We start from the raw sequence: 18761 nt of genomic DNA, 5'->3' as shown, positions 1-18761 counted from the left end.
GCACAGCTCGCGTAGTAGATAACACAGCCCACACAGCAGTATTCAGCACAGACCACACAGTAGTATACAGCACAGACCACACAGTAGTATACAGCACAGCCCACGTAGAAGTATACAGCACAGTCCACACAGTAGTATACAGCACAGCCCACAGAGTAATATATACAGCACAGCCCACAAAGTAATATATACAGCACAGCCCACAAAGTAATATATACAGCACAGCCCACAGAGAACTATATACAGCACAGCCCACAGAGAACTATATACAGCACAGCCCACAGAGAACTATATAAAGCACAGCCCACAGAGAACTATATAAAGCACAGCCCACAGAGAACTATATACAGCACAGCCCAGAGAGTACTATATACAGCACAGCCCAGAGAGTACTATATACAGCACAGCCCAGAGAGTACTATATACAGCACAGCCCAGAGAGTACTATATACAGCACAGCCCACAGAGTACTATATACAGCACAGCCCACAGAGTACTATATACAGCACAGCCCACAGAGAACTATATACAGCACACAGTAGTATACAGCACAGAGCACAGCCCACAGAGAACTATATACAGCCCACAGTAGTATACAGCACAGAGCACAGCCCACAGAGAACTATATACAGCCCACAGTAGTATACAGCACAGAGCACAGCCCACAGAGAACTATATACAGCACAGAGCACAGCCCACAGAGAACTATATACAGCCCACAGTAGCATACAGCACAGAGCACAGCCCACAGATAACTATATACAGCCCACAGTAGTATACAGCACAGAGCACAGCCCACAGAGTACTATATACAGCCCACAGTAGTATACAGCACAGCCCACAGAGTACTATATACAGCCCACAGTAGTATACAGCACAGAGCACAGCCCAGAGAACTATATATAGCACACAGTAGTATACAGCACAGAGCACAGCCCACAGAGTACTATATATAGCACAGAGCACACAGTAGTATACAGCACAGAGCACAGCCCACAGAGAGCTATATACAGCCCACAGTAGTATACAGCACAGAGCACAGCCCACAGAGAGCTATATACAGCCCACAGCAGTATACAGCACAGAGCACAGCCCACAGAGTACTATATACAGCCCACAGTAGTATACAGCACAGAGCACAGCCCACAGAGTACTATATACAGCCCACAGTAGTATACAGCACAGAGCACAGCCCAGAGTACTATATACAGCCCACAGCAGTATACAGCACAGAGCACAGCCCACAGAGAACTATATACAGCCCACAGTAGTATACAGCACAGAGCACAGCCCAGAGTACTATATACAGCCCACAGTAGTATACAGCACAGAGCACAGCCCACAGAGTACTATATACAGCCCACAGTAGTATACAGCACAGAGCACAGCCCACAGAGTACTATATATAGCACACAGCCCACGGTAGTATACAGCACAGAGCACAGCCCACAGAGAACTATATACAGCACAGAGCACAGCCCACAGAGAACTATATACAGCCCACAGTAGCATACAGCACAGAGCACAGCCCACAGATAACTATATACAGCCCACAGTAGTATACAGCACAGAGCACAGCCCACAGAGTACTATATACAGCCCACAGTAGTATACAGCACAGCCCACAGAGTACTATATACAGCCCACAGTAGTATACAGCACAGAGCACAGCCCAGAGAACTATATATAGCACACAGTAGTATACAGCACAGAGCACAGCCCACAGAGTACTATATATAGCACAGAGCACACAGTAGTATACAGCACAGAGCACAGCCCACAGAGAGCTATATACAGCCCACAGTAGTATACAGCACAGAGCACAGCCCACAGAGAGCTATATACAGCCCACAGCAGTATACAGCACAGAGCACAGCCCACAGAGTACTATATACAGCCCACAGTAGTATACAGCACAGAGCACAGCCCACAGAGTACTATATACAGCCCACAGTAGTATACAGCACAGAGCACAGCCCAGAGTACTATATACAGCCCACAGCAGTATACAGCACAGAGCACAGCCCACAGAGAACTATATACAGCCCACAGTAGTATACAGCACAGAGCACAGCCCACAGAGTACTATATACAGCCCACAGTAGTATACAGCACAGAGCACAGCCCACTATATACAGCCCACAGTAGTATACAGCACAGAGCACAGCCCACAGAGTACTATATATAGCACACAGCCCACGGTAGTATACAGCACAGAGCACAGCCCACAGAGTACACAGTAGTATACAGCACAGAGCACAGCCCACAGAGAGCTATATACAGCCCACAGTAGTATACAGCACAGAGCACAGCCCACAGAGAGCTATATACAGCCCACAGCAGTATACAGCACAGAGCACAGCCCACAGAGAACTATATACAGCCCACAGCAGTATACAGCACAGAGCACAGCCCACAGAGTACTATATACAGCCCACAGCAGTATACAGCACAGAGCACAGCCCACAGAGAACTATATACAGCCCACAGCAGTATACAGCACAGAGCACAGCCCACAGAGAACTATATACAGCCCACAGCAGTATACAGCACAGAGCACAGCCCACAGAGTACTATATACAGCCCACAGCAGTATACAGCACAGAGCACAGCCCACAGAGTACTATATATAGCACAGAGCACACAGTAGTATACAGCACAGAGCACAGCCCACAGAGAGCTATATACAGCCCACAGTAGTATACAGCACAGAGCACAGCCCACAGAGAGCTATATACAGCCCACAGTAGTATACAGCACAGAGCACAGCCCACAGAGAGCTATATACAGCCCACAGTAGTATAGAGCACAGCCCACAGAGAGCTATATACAGCCCACAGTAGTATACAGCACAGAGCACAGCCCACAGAGAACTATATACAGCCCACAGCAGTATACAGCACAGAGCACAGCCCACAGAGTACTATATACAGCCCACATCTCTTCTCTTCCTCCCCTCCCCTCCTCCGAGAATGGCCCCACAGTCCAGAAAAAAAAAAAACTCTCCTCACCTCTCCTCGTGCCCAGCGTTGCTTCCTGGTTCCTGCTCCTGTCTCAGCAGCTGCAGTCTGCCCGGGACACAGCAGGTGCGCGATGATATGACATCATCGCGCACCCGCAGTGTCAGAGGCAGAGCGGGGAATGATGGGAGAGGAGCGTCTGTAGACGCTCTCTCCTCCATCATTGCATTCAACTGTACCGGCGTCTATACGCCGGTATAGTTGAATGCGACGGCGGGGGCGGCGGATTGAGCGGCCCACCACTGGCACCGGCCCTTCTGGCATTTGCCAGAAGTGCCCTATGGCCAGTCCGGCCCTGGTGCAGAGTATACATTAATGAGAAAAAAATGAACTTATTATTATTTACCAAATGGCTGCAATGAAAGAAAGAGTGAAAAATTTAAAGGGATCTGAATACTATCCACAACGACTTTATATAGCCAAAGAATCAAGTATCTCTGATGTTGAATCAGATGATATTTTATTGACTATTTGCAGCAAATAAAAAGCTTTATACAGTGGGGAAAATAAGTATTTGATGCACTGCCGATTTTGCAAATTTTCCAGCCTACAAAGAATGGGGAGGTTTGTAATTTTTATAGTAGGTACACTTCACCTGTGAGAGGCAGAATCCAAAAATAAAATCCAGAAAATCACATTGTGATTTTTACATAATTTGCATTTTATTGCATGAAATAAATATTTGATACAATAGAAAAATAGAACTTAATATTTGGTACAAAAACCTTTGTTTGCAATTACAGAGGTCAGACGTTTCCTGTAGTTCTTCACCAAGTTTGCACACACTGCAGCAGAGATTTTGGCCCACTCCTCCATACAGATGTTCTCCAGTTCTTTCAGGTTTTGGGGCTGTCACTGGGCAACATTGAGTTTCAGCTCCATCCAAAGATTTTTTATTAAGTTCAGGTCTGGAGACTGGCTAGGCCACTCCATAACCTTGATATTCTTCTTACGGAGCCACTCCTTAGTTGCCCTGGCTGTGTGTTTCTGGTCATTCTCATGCTGGAAGACCCAGCCATGACCTATCTTCAATGCTCTTACTGAGGGAAGGAGGTTGTTAGCAAAAATATTGCGATACATGACCCCATCCATCCTTCCTTCAATATGGTGCAGTCTTCCTTTCCCATTTACAGAATAGCATCCCATACATTATGATGTTTCCCCCACCATGCTTTACGGTTGGGACAGTGTTCTTGGGGTTGTACTCATTCTTCTTCCTCCAAGCACAGTGAGTGGTGTTAATATCAAAAAGTTTTATCTTGGTCTCTTCTAAGCACATGACCTTCTCCAATACCTCCTCTGGATCATCCAGATGGTCATTGGTGAACTTCAAACGGTCCTGGACATGTGGTGGTGTGAGCAGGGGGACATTGCGTGTCCTGCAGGATTTTAATCCATGACAGCGTAGTGTGTTGCTAACGGTAATGTTTGAGATTGTGGTCCCAGCTCTCTTTAGGTCATTGACCAGGTCCTCCCGTGTAGTTCTGGGCTGATTCCTGACTTTCCTCAGAATCACCCTTACCCCACGAAGCGAGTCCTTGCATGGAGCCCCAGACTGAGGAAAATTGACAGTCAACTTGTGTTTCTTCCATATTCTACTAATTGTGGCAACAGTTGTTTCCTTCTCACCACACTGCTTTCCCATTGTCCTGTAGCCTATCCCAGCCTTGTGCAAGTCTACAATTTTTTGTCCCAGGTATCCTTAGACAGCTTTTTGGTCTTGGCCATTGCGGAGAGGTTGGAGTGTGATTGACTGAGTGTGCGGACATGTGTACATGTGTATTTTATACAGGTAATGAGTTCAAACAGGTGCAATTAATACAGGTAAGGCTACTTTCACACTAGCGTCGTACGACGCATGTCGCAATGCGACGTGGCGACGCATACTGTGAAAGCGCCGCACAACGGGGCAGAGGATGCAGTTTTGAAACTCATCCGCTGCCCCATTGTGAGCTCCGGGAGGGGGCGGAGTTCCGGCCGCGCATGCGCGGTTGGAAATGCTGGAAACGACGCACCAAAAAACGTTACATGCAACATTTTTTTGTGCCGACGGTCCAACGCAACACGACGCAACCGTTGCACAACGGTTGCGACATGTGGCAATGCGTCGCTAATGTTAGTCTATGGAGAAAAAACGCATCCTGCAAGCAATTTTGCAGGATGCGTTTTTCTCCAAAACGATGCATTGCGACGTGCGTCGTATGACGCTAGTGTGAAAGTAGCCTAATGAGTACAGAGTAGGAGGACTTCTTAAAGTAAAACTAATAGTTCCGTGAGAGCCAGAATTCTTGCTGGTTGGTAGGTGATCAAATACTTATTTCATGCAATAAATTGTAATGTAATTATGTAAAAAGTCATACAATGTGATTTTCTGTTTTTTATTTTTAGTTTCTGTCTCTCACAGGTGAAGTGTACCTATGATAAAAATTACAGACCTCTCCATTCTCTGTAGGTGGGAAAACTTGTAAAATCGTCAGAGTATCAAATACTTATTTTCCCTATTGTAAAAGATAATAAAAACATATTAAGAAAAACAATGCATTTTGGTCATGTAGGCCTTTGTCAGGTGTACAATAAAATTATTTTGTTAGAAGCTATTTATACCCCATTTTCATTACTAATGGGTGTGGTTGTACTAACTGAGGAACCAATCAGTATAAAACTGTTTAGCAATTAGAATACGTATATTATAACTTCATCCCCAAGAAAAGAACATTGTACACATATTATATAACATCATTTTTTTTTTGTCTCCCTTTCCTTATCTCTTTTTTCCCCCTTTTTTTTTTCTTTCCCTTTTTTTCCCATTCCTTTTATTCTTATATCTAGGTATATCAAATGCCACATATACATCAATTATGATTTGAATGTGAAATTCAACTATCTAATCGGGTAACACATCCAATAGGTTAGCGAATAACACTTGTGTACAGGGATGATCTTTATCCTGTGTGCGCTCTTACTGCAAGTAGCCAACAAATGAGGCACACATAGAATGACCTGCAACCCTCAGCCACGTGAGGAGGTCCACTACATCCATCATCCTGTGGATATCCCCCTCCAGCAGGCAACCGAACCCGAATGTTATCCCAGCGTGCCTATCAGGAGAGGTAGATGACTTATAAGTAATGGACGCGGACTGCAGGCCATTCATAGAACAGTGGCAGAATCCCTGGTGAACGACTATTCCTGTTACCATCCACACTGTGCATCTACAAAACAAGGGCTCTATTGATTGATTTTTACGAGATCAGAGATCTCATTTAGTCCATTAGGGTACTGACTGCAAAGCCTGTAAATCAAACAGGACTCTTTGGCATTAAGAACTGTTTTTCTGTTTCTTGTGGATGAAGGAATTTGTTCTATTGGTGTGACTTTTATACATTCAAAGTATATTTATTTTTCGGGTATATACAGTATATATGTATTTTTTCTTTTTAATTTCTTTGTTTTAAATGGGGAAAAGCGTGATTCAAATTTTCATGTTTTTTTAATTACTTTATTATTTAAAGGGAATCTGTCACCTCAAAAATGGCCTATAAACTAATGCCACCGGGATCAGGGGCTTATCTACAGCATTCTGGTAGTTATCCTCACTCTTCCCACTTGCCCTGTAGTGGTGGCAAGTTGGGTGATAGTTGGGGGGTTGATGTCACCTTTGTATTGTCAGGTGACAGGTGAATCTTCGAGATACGCCTTTTCTTTGGCATCTGAGATCTGATGTTTTTAGCCTGGGGGCAGTATCCATGGCCCCTTCCTAGGCTATTAATATCAGCCCGCAGCTGTCTGCATAGCCTTTGCTAGTTATTAATTATAGGGGGACCCTACATCATTTCATTTTAGGGTCACCATTTTAATAGCCAGTGAAGGCTAATTATACGGCTGTGAGCTGATATGAATAGCCTGGGAAGATCTATGGGTACTACCCCCTTCCCAGGCTATAAACATCGGCCCCCAGCTGTCAGCTTTCCCTCTGCTGGTTACAAAAATTGCACGGGAGCCTATGATACTTTTTCAGAAAAATTATCTTTTATTAATTAAGTATAAGTCCAGTAATTTGCACACACACCGTACTAATTTTATTTGTCACTGACATCTATATATCTACCTATTCCAGCTGCATTTACTGTATGTAATCCATCTCTTCTATCCTATCGGCTTCTGCAGTGATTTTATAGAACACGGCAGATGAATTACCGGCTTTTCTTCTTCCTCTCAGATGTTCATTGATTCTAGCTTTTAGTTATCTAATTGTACAGCCTATATACATACCAGTTTGCAACTAGTCTACTTAATGGCATGTACTACAAAAGTCGCATTGCCATTAATAAATTGCTTAACAATATGAGACTTTAGTTCTACTGCATCAATAAAATTGTTTTGTATTCAGATTTGCAAAAGTACACTTCTTATTGCTGCAGCAGAAGAAAATTTTAATTTTAAGCCACATTTCAGATTTTTGTTATTTAATTAGGCTATAGTAAGATAGACAAAGTGTGTGGATTGTGTGTAGGAAATCTGCACCCCTGACTCCATATTTGCATTGTATGTTCTAATCTGTCATTATTACATAACATTTACCAGCAGTAGACCAGGAATTAGCTATCTTGGGCAGCCCTTTAATGCAAATATTGCCCCAATTATAGTGAAATTAATGTTTCTTGAAGACAAATATAGACATTTTGGAAATTCTTGAGATTGAAGGTGTATGTTTATATCTGTGACTGGTCTCACTCAAAATCGACTTCTGAAAATTTCATAGTACAACATTGTTTTTTTAAGAAAACTAGAATATTTTAATAGCACCAGATAAATAATTCCACTGGCACTACTTCTCTAATAAGTGGAAAATATCTGCTAAGTTTGAGATCCAGCGGCCAACGTCATAAAAAAATACCATGGAAACGTTTCTTCTATTAAAGCTAACAAAAAAATCAGTTAAATAGAGCATAGAAAATCTATGCAAACATTATGTGGCTTTATGAGGTTCTGTTTTATAAATATAAGCATTGCAAGGTCACATTTTAGGGCCACGTTGTTTGGAATGAGTACAATATACCCCATTTTATTACACGAGACTAGGGTAAAACCAATTTGTGCCACTGACTATAGACTACCAACACAAAAGGCAATGCAGACAGTCTCCATTCTCATTGACACGTACAGTATAAACATATTTTTACCATGCAAACTAGGTAGGAGGTATTGATATGGGTAGTTATCTGGACGAGAAAGGAGAGCTAGGACACTATTTCTTCTGGTTTTGATGGAATGTCTGCTTTAAGTGGTCACTAATTTGCAGATGAAGATAGAGGAACGACAGAGACTAATAGGGAAAGAAATAAGCCGGTGGTCGGCACTCATAGCAAGTGAGCAATTCTGCTCCATATGGGCGATTCCGTCTCTGAGTCCTTGGCCAGTTCCTTTGACCTCATGATTCCCATTTGGTCTGACATGCACTGTGAGCTGTGAGGTCTTATATAGACAGGTGTGTGCCTTTCCAAATCAAGTGCTATCAGTTTAATTAAACACAGCTGGACTCCAATGAAGGAGTAGAACCATCTCAAGGAGGATCACAAGGAAATGGACAGCACGTGACTTAAATATGAGTGTCTGAGCAAAGGGTCTGAATATGACTATGTGATATTTCAGTTTTTCTTTTTAAATAGATATGCAAAAATTTCTACAATTTCTGTTTTTTTCAGTCAAGATGGGGTGCAGAGTGTACATTAATGAGAAAAAAATGAACTTTTTTTAATTTACCAAATGACTGCAATGAAACAAAGAGTGGAAAATTTAAAGGGGACTGAATACTTTCTATACCCACTGTATGTACAAACCTTTTATATAGCCCTGTATCAAACACATAAATTCCATTTAAGCTTACAGCCTTATACCCTGTCATTTTTAAGGACCTGCAACCTAACACTTACACCTAACTTTGATATTGGTGTTGATGTGCACCATGACTGCTGGGTTATCCTCAGCTCCTCCCAGGAATCTGTCAACCTGATCCACGATGTGTCAAACTGGAGTGCTAGGAAGACAACATGCTTTTCGTCGATCCCTGTATTTCTGACAGATTGTCCTGCCTGTTCCCCTAATAATGGAGTCCCCCACTATCAGCAGTTGTCTGTCCTGCCCTGCACTCCGATTTCCCACTTTACTGTAATAGACACTTCCCTGGCTTTAAGAGGATGTGTTTTGATGCAGCAATGCTACACGTGTACTAACATCACCCAACTTAGCAAAATTGTTGGGGTGTGCCATATCAGGAGTAGCCTTCCTTACACTCTTCACTCTATCTCGCCTTTTCACTGTCACCCAGCTGGCTGCCGCATTGTCCTGCAGCTCCATACTACGATCCTCCGCAGTCAGTGCTACTCAGCAAACTCCTTTCCATATTGTCAATAGATCTCAGTGTTGTCAGTCGTTCTTTTCTATCCTGTACCTGGAATTCAAAAAGTAGAGCAAGCACACATCTAACACAGCAGCACGCACCCTCACATGTCTGGTCAAGGATTGCATATGGGCGACCAGATGTTCGCTAGTTGGGATTGTCAATAACGGAGAGCATTTTCCTAATGGGGAAAGCATAAAACAGGAATATATACAAGTAAATGCAAACAGTGAATAAGTACAAGTCATTCCTTTCCAAACTCCCTGAATACAAAGCCACTGAATCTAAAGCAGGGGCTGGCTGGCAAATTTTAGCCTGGGGGGCAAGCACACAGCAGTGGTCCATGAGTAGCGGCCCATCATTAAAAAGGTTGTCCGATCTTAAAGGGAACCTGTCACCACGTTTTTGGAAGATGGGATAAAAATAGCGTTAAATAGGGGCAGAGGTGGGCGTTACATTAGTGTGTGTGTTATGCGTTTATTACCCACCTAAGTTGCCGAAATAACTTTGCAAAGTCTCCGTTTTCGCCTGTCAATCAGGCTGGTCAGGTCGCATGGGCGTTGTCTTCCCCCAGATTTGGCGTAGTTTTCCGTTGGTGGCGTAGTGGTGTGCGCATGCCCAAAGTCCGGAATCCTCTTCCAGGGGATTTAAAATAGCGCGGTGTTCGTTATTGCATTGGTGATCGGTGGGCGCGGCCATCTTCCTTTGGCCGCGCGTGCGCAGAAGCGGCGCTCTGCTGGCCGCGGCTTCAGGAAAATGGCCGCCGCGATATCCATCTGCGCACGCGCGGCATCCCGCGGCCATTTTCCTGAAGCCGCGGCCAGCAGAGCGCCGCTTCTGCGCACGCGCGGCCAAAGGAAGATGGCCGCGCCCACCGATCACCAATGCAATAACGAACACCGCGCTATTTTAAATCCCCTGGAAGAGGATTCCGGACTTTGGGCATGCGCACACCACTACGCCACCAACGGAAAACTACGCCAAATCTGGGTGAAGACACCACGCCCATGTGACCTGACCAGCCTGATTGACAGGCGAAAACGGAGACTTTGCAAAGTTATTTCGGCAACTTAGGTGGGTAATAAACGCATAACACACACACTAATGTAACGCCCACCTCTGCCCCTATTTAACGCTATTTTTATCCCATCTTCCAAAAACGTGGTGACAGGTTCCCTTTAAGCTACAAATCTAAAGTCACTCACTATATGTGAATAATGGCATCATGTGCACTGTGAGGATTCTCTGGTGCTGGTGGTGGGATCGGGCAGTTATGTCATCAAGTATGTGATATGTATATTCCCAGCCACATTACAACTAGACTGTTTCTGGCCTTGCTCTACACAGCTGTATTAAGTGAGGCCGAGCAAGGCTAGTTGTTATGTATGCAAATCACATACCTGAAGTCACACGCCCGCCGAATCACCACAGCACTGTGAGCAATGTGGGGATTCACGAGTCTGCAGTCACAGAGTGATTTTTAACTTAAAACTGGGCAACCTCTTTAACATGTTTACCCCCGGGGCTGGTGTCTCCACACATTTACCACGGCTGACATGGGTGAGGTCCAGGCATAGATTGTATAGTTAATTTTCTCTATTACCTTTGCACTATTTGGAGCTCCATGCAGAGTAATTTATGCTGTACTATTGGCATACTTACTGTTTGGCATCTGTGACCTCAAGTCGTTTAATGTAGGTTTTATGTGTGGGTTTTTTTGTTACTTGTTTCCTTAGTAACCCTTTAATTATTGGTTGTATTGTACTAGCCGTTTATTGGAATTTTTAAAACCTTGTTATCTAATAAATGTTACTTTTTTATACCACACTGGCAGCTCTTTGACTCCATTTTCATATTATATATATATTGCTGGGGAGTTTTTCCTGTCTTTTATTAGACCCATATATGGCTCTGTGCTAATTTGTTATACATCAATAGATAAATGCAGCGCCAGAACCACCATCAGTAGATAAATGCAGCTCCAGAACCACCATCAGTAGATAAATTCAGCGCCAAAACCACCATCAGTAGATAAATGCAGTGAAAGATCCGCCATCAGTAGATAATTTCAGCGCCAGAACCACCATCTGTAGATAAATGCAGCGCCAGAACCACCATCAGTAGATAAATTCAGCGCCAGAACCACCATCAGTAGATGAATTCAGCGAGAAAACCACCATCAGTAGGTGAATGCAGTGAAAGATCCGCCATCAGTAGATAATTTCAGCGCTAGAACCACCATCAGTAGATGAATGCAAGGACAGAATCACCATCAGTAGATAAATGCAGCGAGAGAACCACCATCAGTAGGTGAATGCAGGCACAGAATCACCATCAGTAGATAAATGCAGCGACAGAACCACCATCAGTAGATGAATGCAGGGACAGAACCACCATCAGTAGGTGAATGCAGCGACAGAACCACCATCAGTAGACAAATGCAGCGACAGAACCACCGTCAGTAGATGAATGCAGGCAAAGAACCATCATCAGTAGGTGAATGCAGTGACAGAACCACCATCAGTAGGTGAATGCAGGGACAGAACCACCATCAGTAGATGAATGCAGCGACAGAACCACCATCAGTAGGTGAATGCAGCGACAGAACCACCATCAGTAGACAAATGCAGCGACAGAACCACCGTCAGTAGATGAATGCAGGGACAGAACCACCATCAGTAGGTGAATGCAGTGACAGAACCACCATCAGTAGGTGAATGCACAAACAGAACCATCATCAGTAGGTGAATGCAGCGACAGAACCACCATGAGTAGATGAATGCAGCGACAGAACCACCATCAGTAGGTGAATGCATCGAGAGAACCACCATCAGTAGATGAATGCAGGGACAGAACCACCATCAGTAGATGAATGCAGCGACAGAACCACCATCAGTAGGTGAATGCAGCGACAGAACCACTATCAGTAGACAAATGCAGCGACAGAACCACCGTCAGTAGATGAATGCAGGCAAAGAACCATCATCAGTAGGTGAATGCAGTGACAGAACCACCATCAGTAGGTGAATGCATCGAGAGAACCACCATCAGTAGATGAATGCAGGGACAGAACCACCATCAGTAGATGAATGCAGCGACAGAACCACCATCAGTAGGTGAATGCAGTGACAGAACCACCATCAGTAGGTGAATGCACAAACAGAACCATCATCAGTAGGTGAATGCAGCAACAGAACCACCATCAGTAGATGAATGCAGCGACAGAACCACCATCAGTAGGTGAATGCAGCGACAGAACCACCATCAGTAGATGAATGCAGCGACAGAACCACCATCAGTAGATGAATGCAGCGACAGAACCACCATCAGTAGATGAATGCAGGGACAGAACCACCATCAGTAGGTGAATGCAGGGACAGAATCACCATCAGTAAATAAATGCAGCAAGAGAACCACCATCAGTAGGTGAATGCAGTGACAGAATCACCATCAGTAGGTGAATGCAGCGACAGAACCACCATCAGTAGATGAATGCAGCGACAGAACCACCATCAGTAGATGAATGCAGGGACAGAACCACCATCAGTAGGTGAATGCAGGGACAGAATCACCATCAGTAAATAAATGCAGCAAGAGAACCACCATCAGTAGGTGAATGCAGTGACAGAATCACCATCAGTAGGTGAATGCAGGGACAGAATCACCATCAGTAAATAAATGCAGCAAGAGAACCACCATCAGTAGGTGAATGCAGTGACAGAATCACCATCAGTAGGTGAATGCAGCGACAGAACCACCATCAGTAGGTGAATGCAGGGACAGAACCACCATCAGTAGGAGAATGCAGGCACAGAATCACCATCAGTAGACAAATGCAGCGACAGAACCACCGTCAGTAGATGAATGCAGGAACAGAACCATCATCAGTAGGTGAATGCAGCGACAGAACCACCATCAGTAGGTGAATGCAGGGACAGAACCACCATCAGTAGGTGAATGCAGGGACAGAACCACCATCAGTAGGTGAATGCAGGCACAGAATCACCATCAGTAGATAAATGCAGCGACAGAACCACCATCAGTAGGTGAATGCAGAGACAGAACCACCATCAGTAGATGAATGCATGAATGCAGCAACAGAACCAACATCAAGTATTACAAACATTTACATCCTGGTACCTTACAGATGACATCATACTTGATTGGCGTCATTCCTGTCCCTTGTCTTCATGTAGTACAGGAGCCATGATGAGATTTCATGCCCACAGCTATTGTCTGCAAATTCCCTCTTTTCCATCTTCAGCAGCATTTGCTGACACTGTGCCCTTAAAAATAAAAAGTATCATTATACTGCCAACAAAATATAAATATTTACCATGCTGCATGCCTGACTAAATAATTGCCCGTCAATGTGCTTCCTGCACAAAAAATCCCACCAGACTGTCTCTCTCCATAATATCCCTCCCACACCACCCTTCTCCATAATATACCCCCTACAACACACCTCCCCATAATATACCCATTACACCACCCCTCCCCATAATATACCCCCTATACTGCCCCTCTCCATAATATACCCCTCTCCATAATATACCCCCACACGCAACCACTCCCCATAATATACCCCCCACACCACCCCTCTCCGTAATATACCCCCTATACCACAGCTCCCCATAATATACCCTTTACACCACCTCTCCCCATAATATACCCCCTATACCGCCCCTCTCCATGATATACCCCCAAACACGCCACCACTCTCCATATATACCCCCCCACACCACCCCTCTCTATAATATACTCCCTACACCACTCCTCTCCCTAATATCCCCTTCACTGCCCCTCCCTATAATATACCCCCACACACGCCGCCCCTCCCCATAATGTACCCCCCACATACGCTGCCCCTCCCCATAATACATGTCCCTCTCCATAATATCCCTTTCGCTGACTCTCCCTATAATATACACCACCCCTCCCCAAAACATACCTCTTCTCCCCATAATATCCCGCTACTGTCCCTCTCCATAATGTTCGTCTCCATAATGTCCCCCACATACTGTGCCTAGTCTCTATAATGTCCTCCCTCCACACTGCCCGTCTGAGAACACACACTCTCATGCACACACACTAATGCACGCACACACGCATACACACACTCATGCACGCACACACTCATACACACACACACACTCATGCACGCATACTCACACTTATGCACACTCACACTCATGCACACACACACTCATACACACACATACACACTCATACACACACACACACACTCATACACGCACTCACTCATACACTCACAAACACACGCATATACACACTCACACTCATACACTCACACACACACACTCATACACACACACACTCATACATATATATACATACTAGAAATAGGCCCAATGCTATCGCATCGGGAGTGCAGTGCCATTAACATGTGTGTGGAACTGTGGAGAAGTTTGTGTTGCGTGAGGTATTAAAAAATCGTAAGTAAGCATGCGAGGGTACACCACGCAGTTATGGCTGTTACTGGGAATAGTGGTGACATATATCTGTCACTTGCGCAGGCGCAGTTCGTGGCCGTAAGGCTGTTAATGCGGCTGCACAAGTAAAACATAGACGTAACCGCTATTCCTCACACAGGTGCAGTAACAGCCACGATATTACCACGCATGCGTGGGTAGAACGGCGCAGTTGTGGCTGTTACTGCGCCTGCGTGGGAATAGCGGAGACGTGTATGTCACTTGCGCAGACACAGTTTGTTACCTTGCGGCCACAAACTGCGCCTGCGCAACTGACACTGCTGCGGTGCCTTATGGGATTCGGGGACAGCGGCCGGAAGTCCCAACTGGCGATTATATATATAGATATAGCGGAGACCTGTGTGGTAGATACTGTGCTGTACCCAATCAATCCTGTGTGATACTGTGCTGTACCCAATCCATCCCGTGTGACACTGTGCTGTACCTAATCCATCCCGTGTGACACTGTGCTGTACCCAATCCATCCCATGTGACACTGCTGTACCTAATCCATCCCGTGTGACTGTGCTGTATCTAATCCATCCTGTGTGACACTGTGCTGTACCTAATCCATCCCGTGTGACACTGTGGTACCTAATCCATCCCGTGTGACACTGTGCTGTACCCAATCCATCCCATGAAACACTGCTGTACCCAATCCATCCTGTGTGACACTGTGCTGTACCTAATCCACCCTGTGGGCGGTGGGGGGTACTGATGTCGGGGCCGGTGAGGAACGGTGAGGTTGGAGCCGGGGGCTGATGACAGGGGTGGTGGGGGGTACTGATGTCGGGGCTGGTGAGGGGTGCTGAGGTCGGGGCCGGTGGGGGCGCTGTGGTCAGAGACGGGGGCTGGTGGGCCTGCACAAGTGAAATACATGTCACCACTATTCCCGGGCATGCGTAGTAACAATGCCTAGTTTGTGGCGAATATATATATATATATATATATATATATATATATATATATATATATATATATATATACTAGATTGTGGCCCGATTCTAACGCATCGGGTATTCTAGAATATACATGTCCCCGTAGTATATGGACAATGATGATTCCAGAATTCGCGGCAGACTGTGCCCGTCGCTGATTGGTCGAGGCAACCTTTATGACATCATCGTCGCCATGGCAACCATTATGACATCTACGTCGATACTGTGCCCGTCGCTGATTGGTCGAGGCCTGGCGGCCTCGACCAATCAGAGACGCGGGATTTCCAGGACAGACAGACAGAAAGACAGACAGACAGACAGACGGAAAAACCCTTAGACAATTATATATATAGATATATATATATATATATACACATGCATACACACACTCATACACTCACACACACTCATACACAAACACTCACACATATATATATATATACACATACTCATACACACACTCACAATGCTGTGCAGCTGCCCTCGTGGACTACTAACACCATGGATCCATGCCCCATACCCTGTGCACAGCAAATGACATCTCTAATCTTCAGCAGCTCAGCTCCTGCTCCGCATCGAAGCGCTGCTCACCATTCTTCCCACTGGCCGCCGTGTCCCCGCCTCTTCTGCCCCGCTCTGCGTCGCCAGCAGCGGCAGTGTGACGAGGTCACAGCATGATGACCTCATCACTGCTGCACGCTAGGCAGTGGAGCGGGAAAAAACACGATGCTCTGTGTAGGATATTGCGGCCGCAATCAAAAGTACAGTGCCGGCTCTCTGGCGGCCCTGAACAGCCACCTGGGGAGCGGCCCAGGAGGAAAATGCATCCCTGCCACCCGGCCCAGCCCGCCACTGCTTTTGGGGAGGGTGATATCATGCTTGGAGGCAAGGAGGATTTTCTTTACCAGGTAAGCATCTACATTCAACACATTCTGACTCCAGGCCAGAAGGAAACTCTGAACCCGGATTCAGGGGAGCTTCCCCAACTTTATGTATTCTGGTCTGGAGGAGGAGGTAGTTAGTCTACTGGAGGGAGAGATAGCAGAAGGACGTCTGGAACAGATAGTAGGCTGAGCAGCCACGTGGGAGCTGCAGCCCCTGAAAAAGGAAGAGATAACCCGAAGGGTTGTATTGTAGTGGAGCTTCAGAGGAAAGGAGCACAGTGGAAGAGGAAAGGGCTCAGAGGGGAACGGCGACCGGACACCCTCAGAGCCAGAGTGCAGAAACCGGGCATCGGGAGCCCGAGGTCGTGTTGTTCTCCAGGACGCAAGGCAGAACCGGAGGGCATATGACTGTATGTTAATTGCCCACACCAAGTCTAAGGTGAAGCAGTAACCTGAAGAGCCCGGGTCATGATAGAGACTCTATAAAACAGCTCACACTGCCCACCGTACAGACATCTGTCTCAGGACAGGAGAGAGGGGACTTTGCCAGCAAGCTACAAGCAGCAGGGACCTCACAAACTAATGCAAATAGGAAAGGCTGACGGACCTCACCTGGGAGAGGGACCCTCTATTGCCTCCAAGCCGGCCGGACCACAGCTACTCCTGCACTTGGTACCCTGGACTGAGGCTGACTGCTACCATCAGCAAACCAGGTAAAGACTTGAAACCTGTGTCCTGGTTCTTTACTATACCTTCCACCACACCATCTGTGCCATATACCTTGGGAGCCCTGGGAACCCCGCTTCACCTGTGGGAAGTGTCACCATCTTGCTGCATAACATCACCCCAGAGGACCCCTTTAAGCAGCGTCGGTCCCTAGTGACCGAATACCACAGGTGGCATCACGAATAAACTATATTCACCAATCCCCTTAAAGACCTTTCCCTTTTATTGGGCGCCCAGGGCCACGGACCGGGTCACAGCCACCGTGACATCCCCTTTAATAACCCCTTCATGACCTTGGGATTTTTCGTTTTTCCGTGTTCGTTTTTCACTCCCCTCCTTTCCTGAGCCATAACTTTTTTATTTTTCCTTCAATTTGGCCATGTGAGGGCTTATTTTTTGCGGAACGAGTTGTACTTTTGAACGACATCATTAGTTTTAGCATGTCGTGTACTAGAAAACGGGAAAAAAATTCCAAGTGCAGTGAAATTGCAAAAAAAGTGCAGTCCCACATTTGTTTTTTGTTTGGCTTTTTTGCTGGGTTCAATAAATGCTAAAACTGACCTGCCATTATGATTCTTCAGGTCAGTAAGAGTTCATAGACACCTAACATGACTAGGTTATTTTTTACCTAAGTGGTGAAAAAAAATTCCAAACTTTGCTAAAAAAAAAAAAAAAAAAAAAAAATTGCGCCATTTTCCGATACTCGTAGCGTCTCCATTTTTCATGCTCTGGGGTCGGATGAAAGCTTATTTTTTGCGTGCCGAGCTTGCGTTTTTAATGATAGCATTTTGGTGCAGATACGTTCTTTTGATCGCCCACTATTGCATTTTAATGCAATGTCACGGCGACCAAAAAAAACGTAATTCTGGAGTTTTAATTTTTTTTCTCGCTACGCTGATTAGCGATCAGGTTAATGCTTTTTTTTTATTGATAGATCGGGCGATTCTGAACGCGGTGATACCAAATATGTGTAGGTTTGATTTTTTTTTTATTGATTTATTTTGATTGGGGCGAAAGGGGGGTTATTTAAACTTTTATATTTTTTTTATTTTGTTCACATTTTTTTAAACTTTTTTTTTTACTTTTGCCATGCTTCAATAGCCTCCATGGGAGGCTAGAAGCAGGCACAGCACTATCGCCTCTGCTACATAGCAGCGATCTACTGTTCGCTGCTATGCAGCAGAAAATCAGGTGTGCTGTGAGCGCCGACCACAGGGTGGCGCTCACAGCTGCCGGGGATCTGTAACCATAGAGGTCTCAAGGACCTCTATGGTTACCATTCAGAAGCATCGCCGACCTCC

General features: G+C 45.4%; 1 long non-coding RNA gene across 2 annotated transcripts in view; it reads right to left on the bottom strand.

Moving 5' to 3' along the window:
* The window catches only part of LOC143782106 (uncharacterized), a 63487-nt gene that overhangs the window by 36114 nt on the left and 8612 nt on the right, over positions 1–18761 (bottom strand). The window contains exons 3-4 of one of the 2 annotated variants that reach the window (XR_013216871.1): positions 13561–13706; positions 10646–11507 (exon numbers count right to left, since the gene is read on the bottom strand). This is a non-coding gene — a long non-coding RNA (uncharacterized LOC143782106). Of the gene's footprint in view, positions 1–10645; positions 11508–13560; positions 13707–18761 lie in introns of those variants that run through there. The other variant, XR_013216870.1, reaches the window with a different exon arrangement.

This window comes from Ranitomeya variabilis, chromosome 6 (assembly GCF_051348905.1).
Source record: "Ranitomeya variabilis isolate aRanVar5 chromosome 6, aRanVar5.hap1, whole genome shotgun sequence".
Lineage (NCBI taxonomy): Eukaryota > Metazoa > Chordata > Amphibia > Anura > Dendrobatidae > Ranitomeya > Ranitomeya variabilis.
This window is presented reverse-complemented; position numbering and strand designations above follow the sequence as displayed.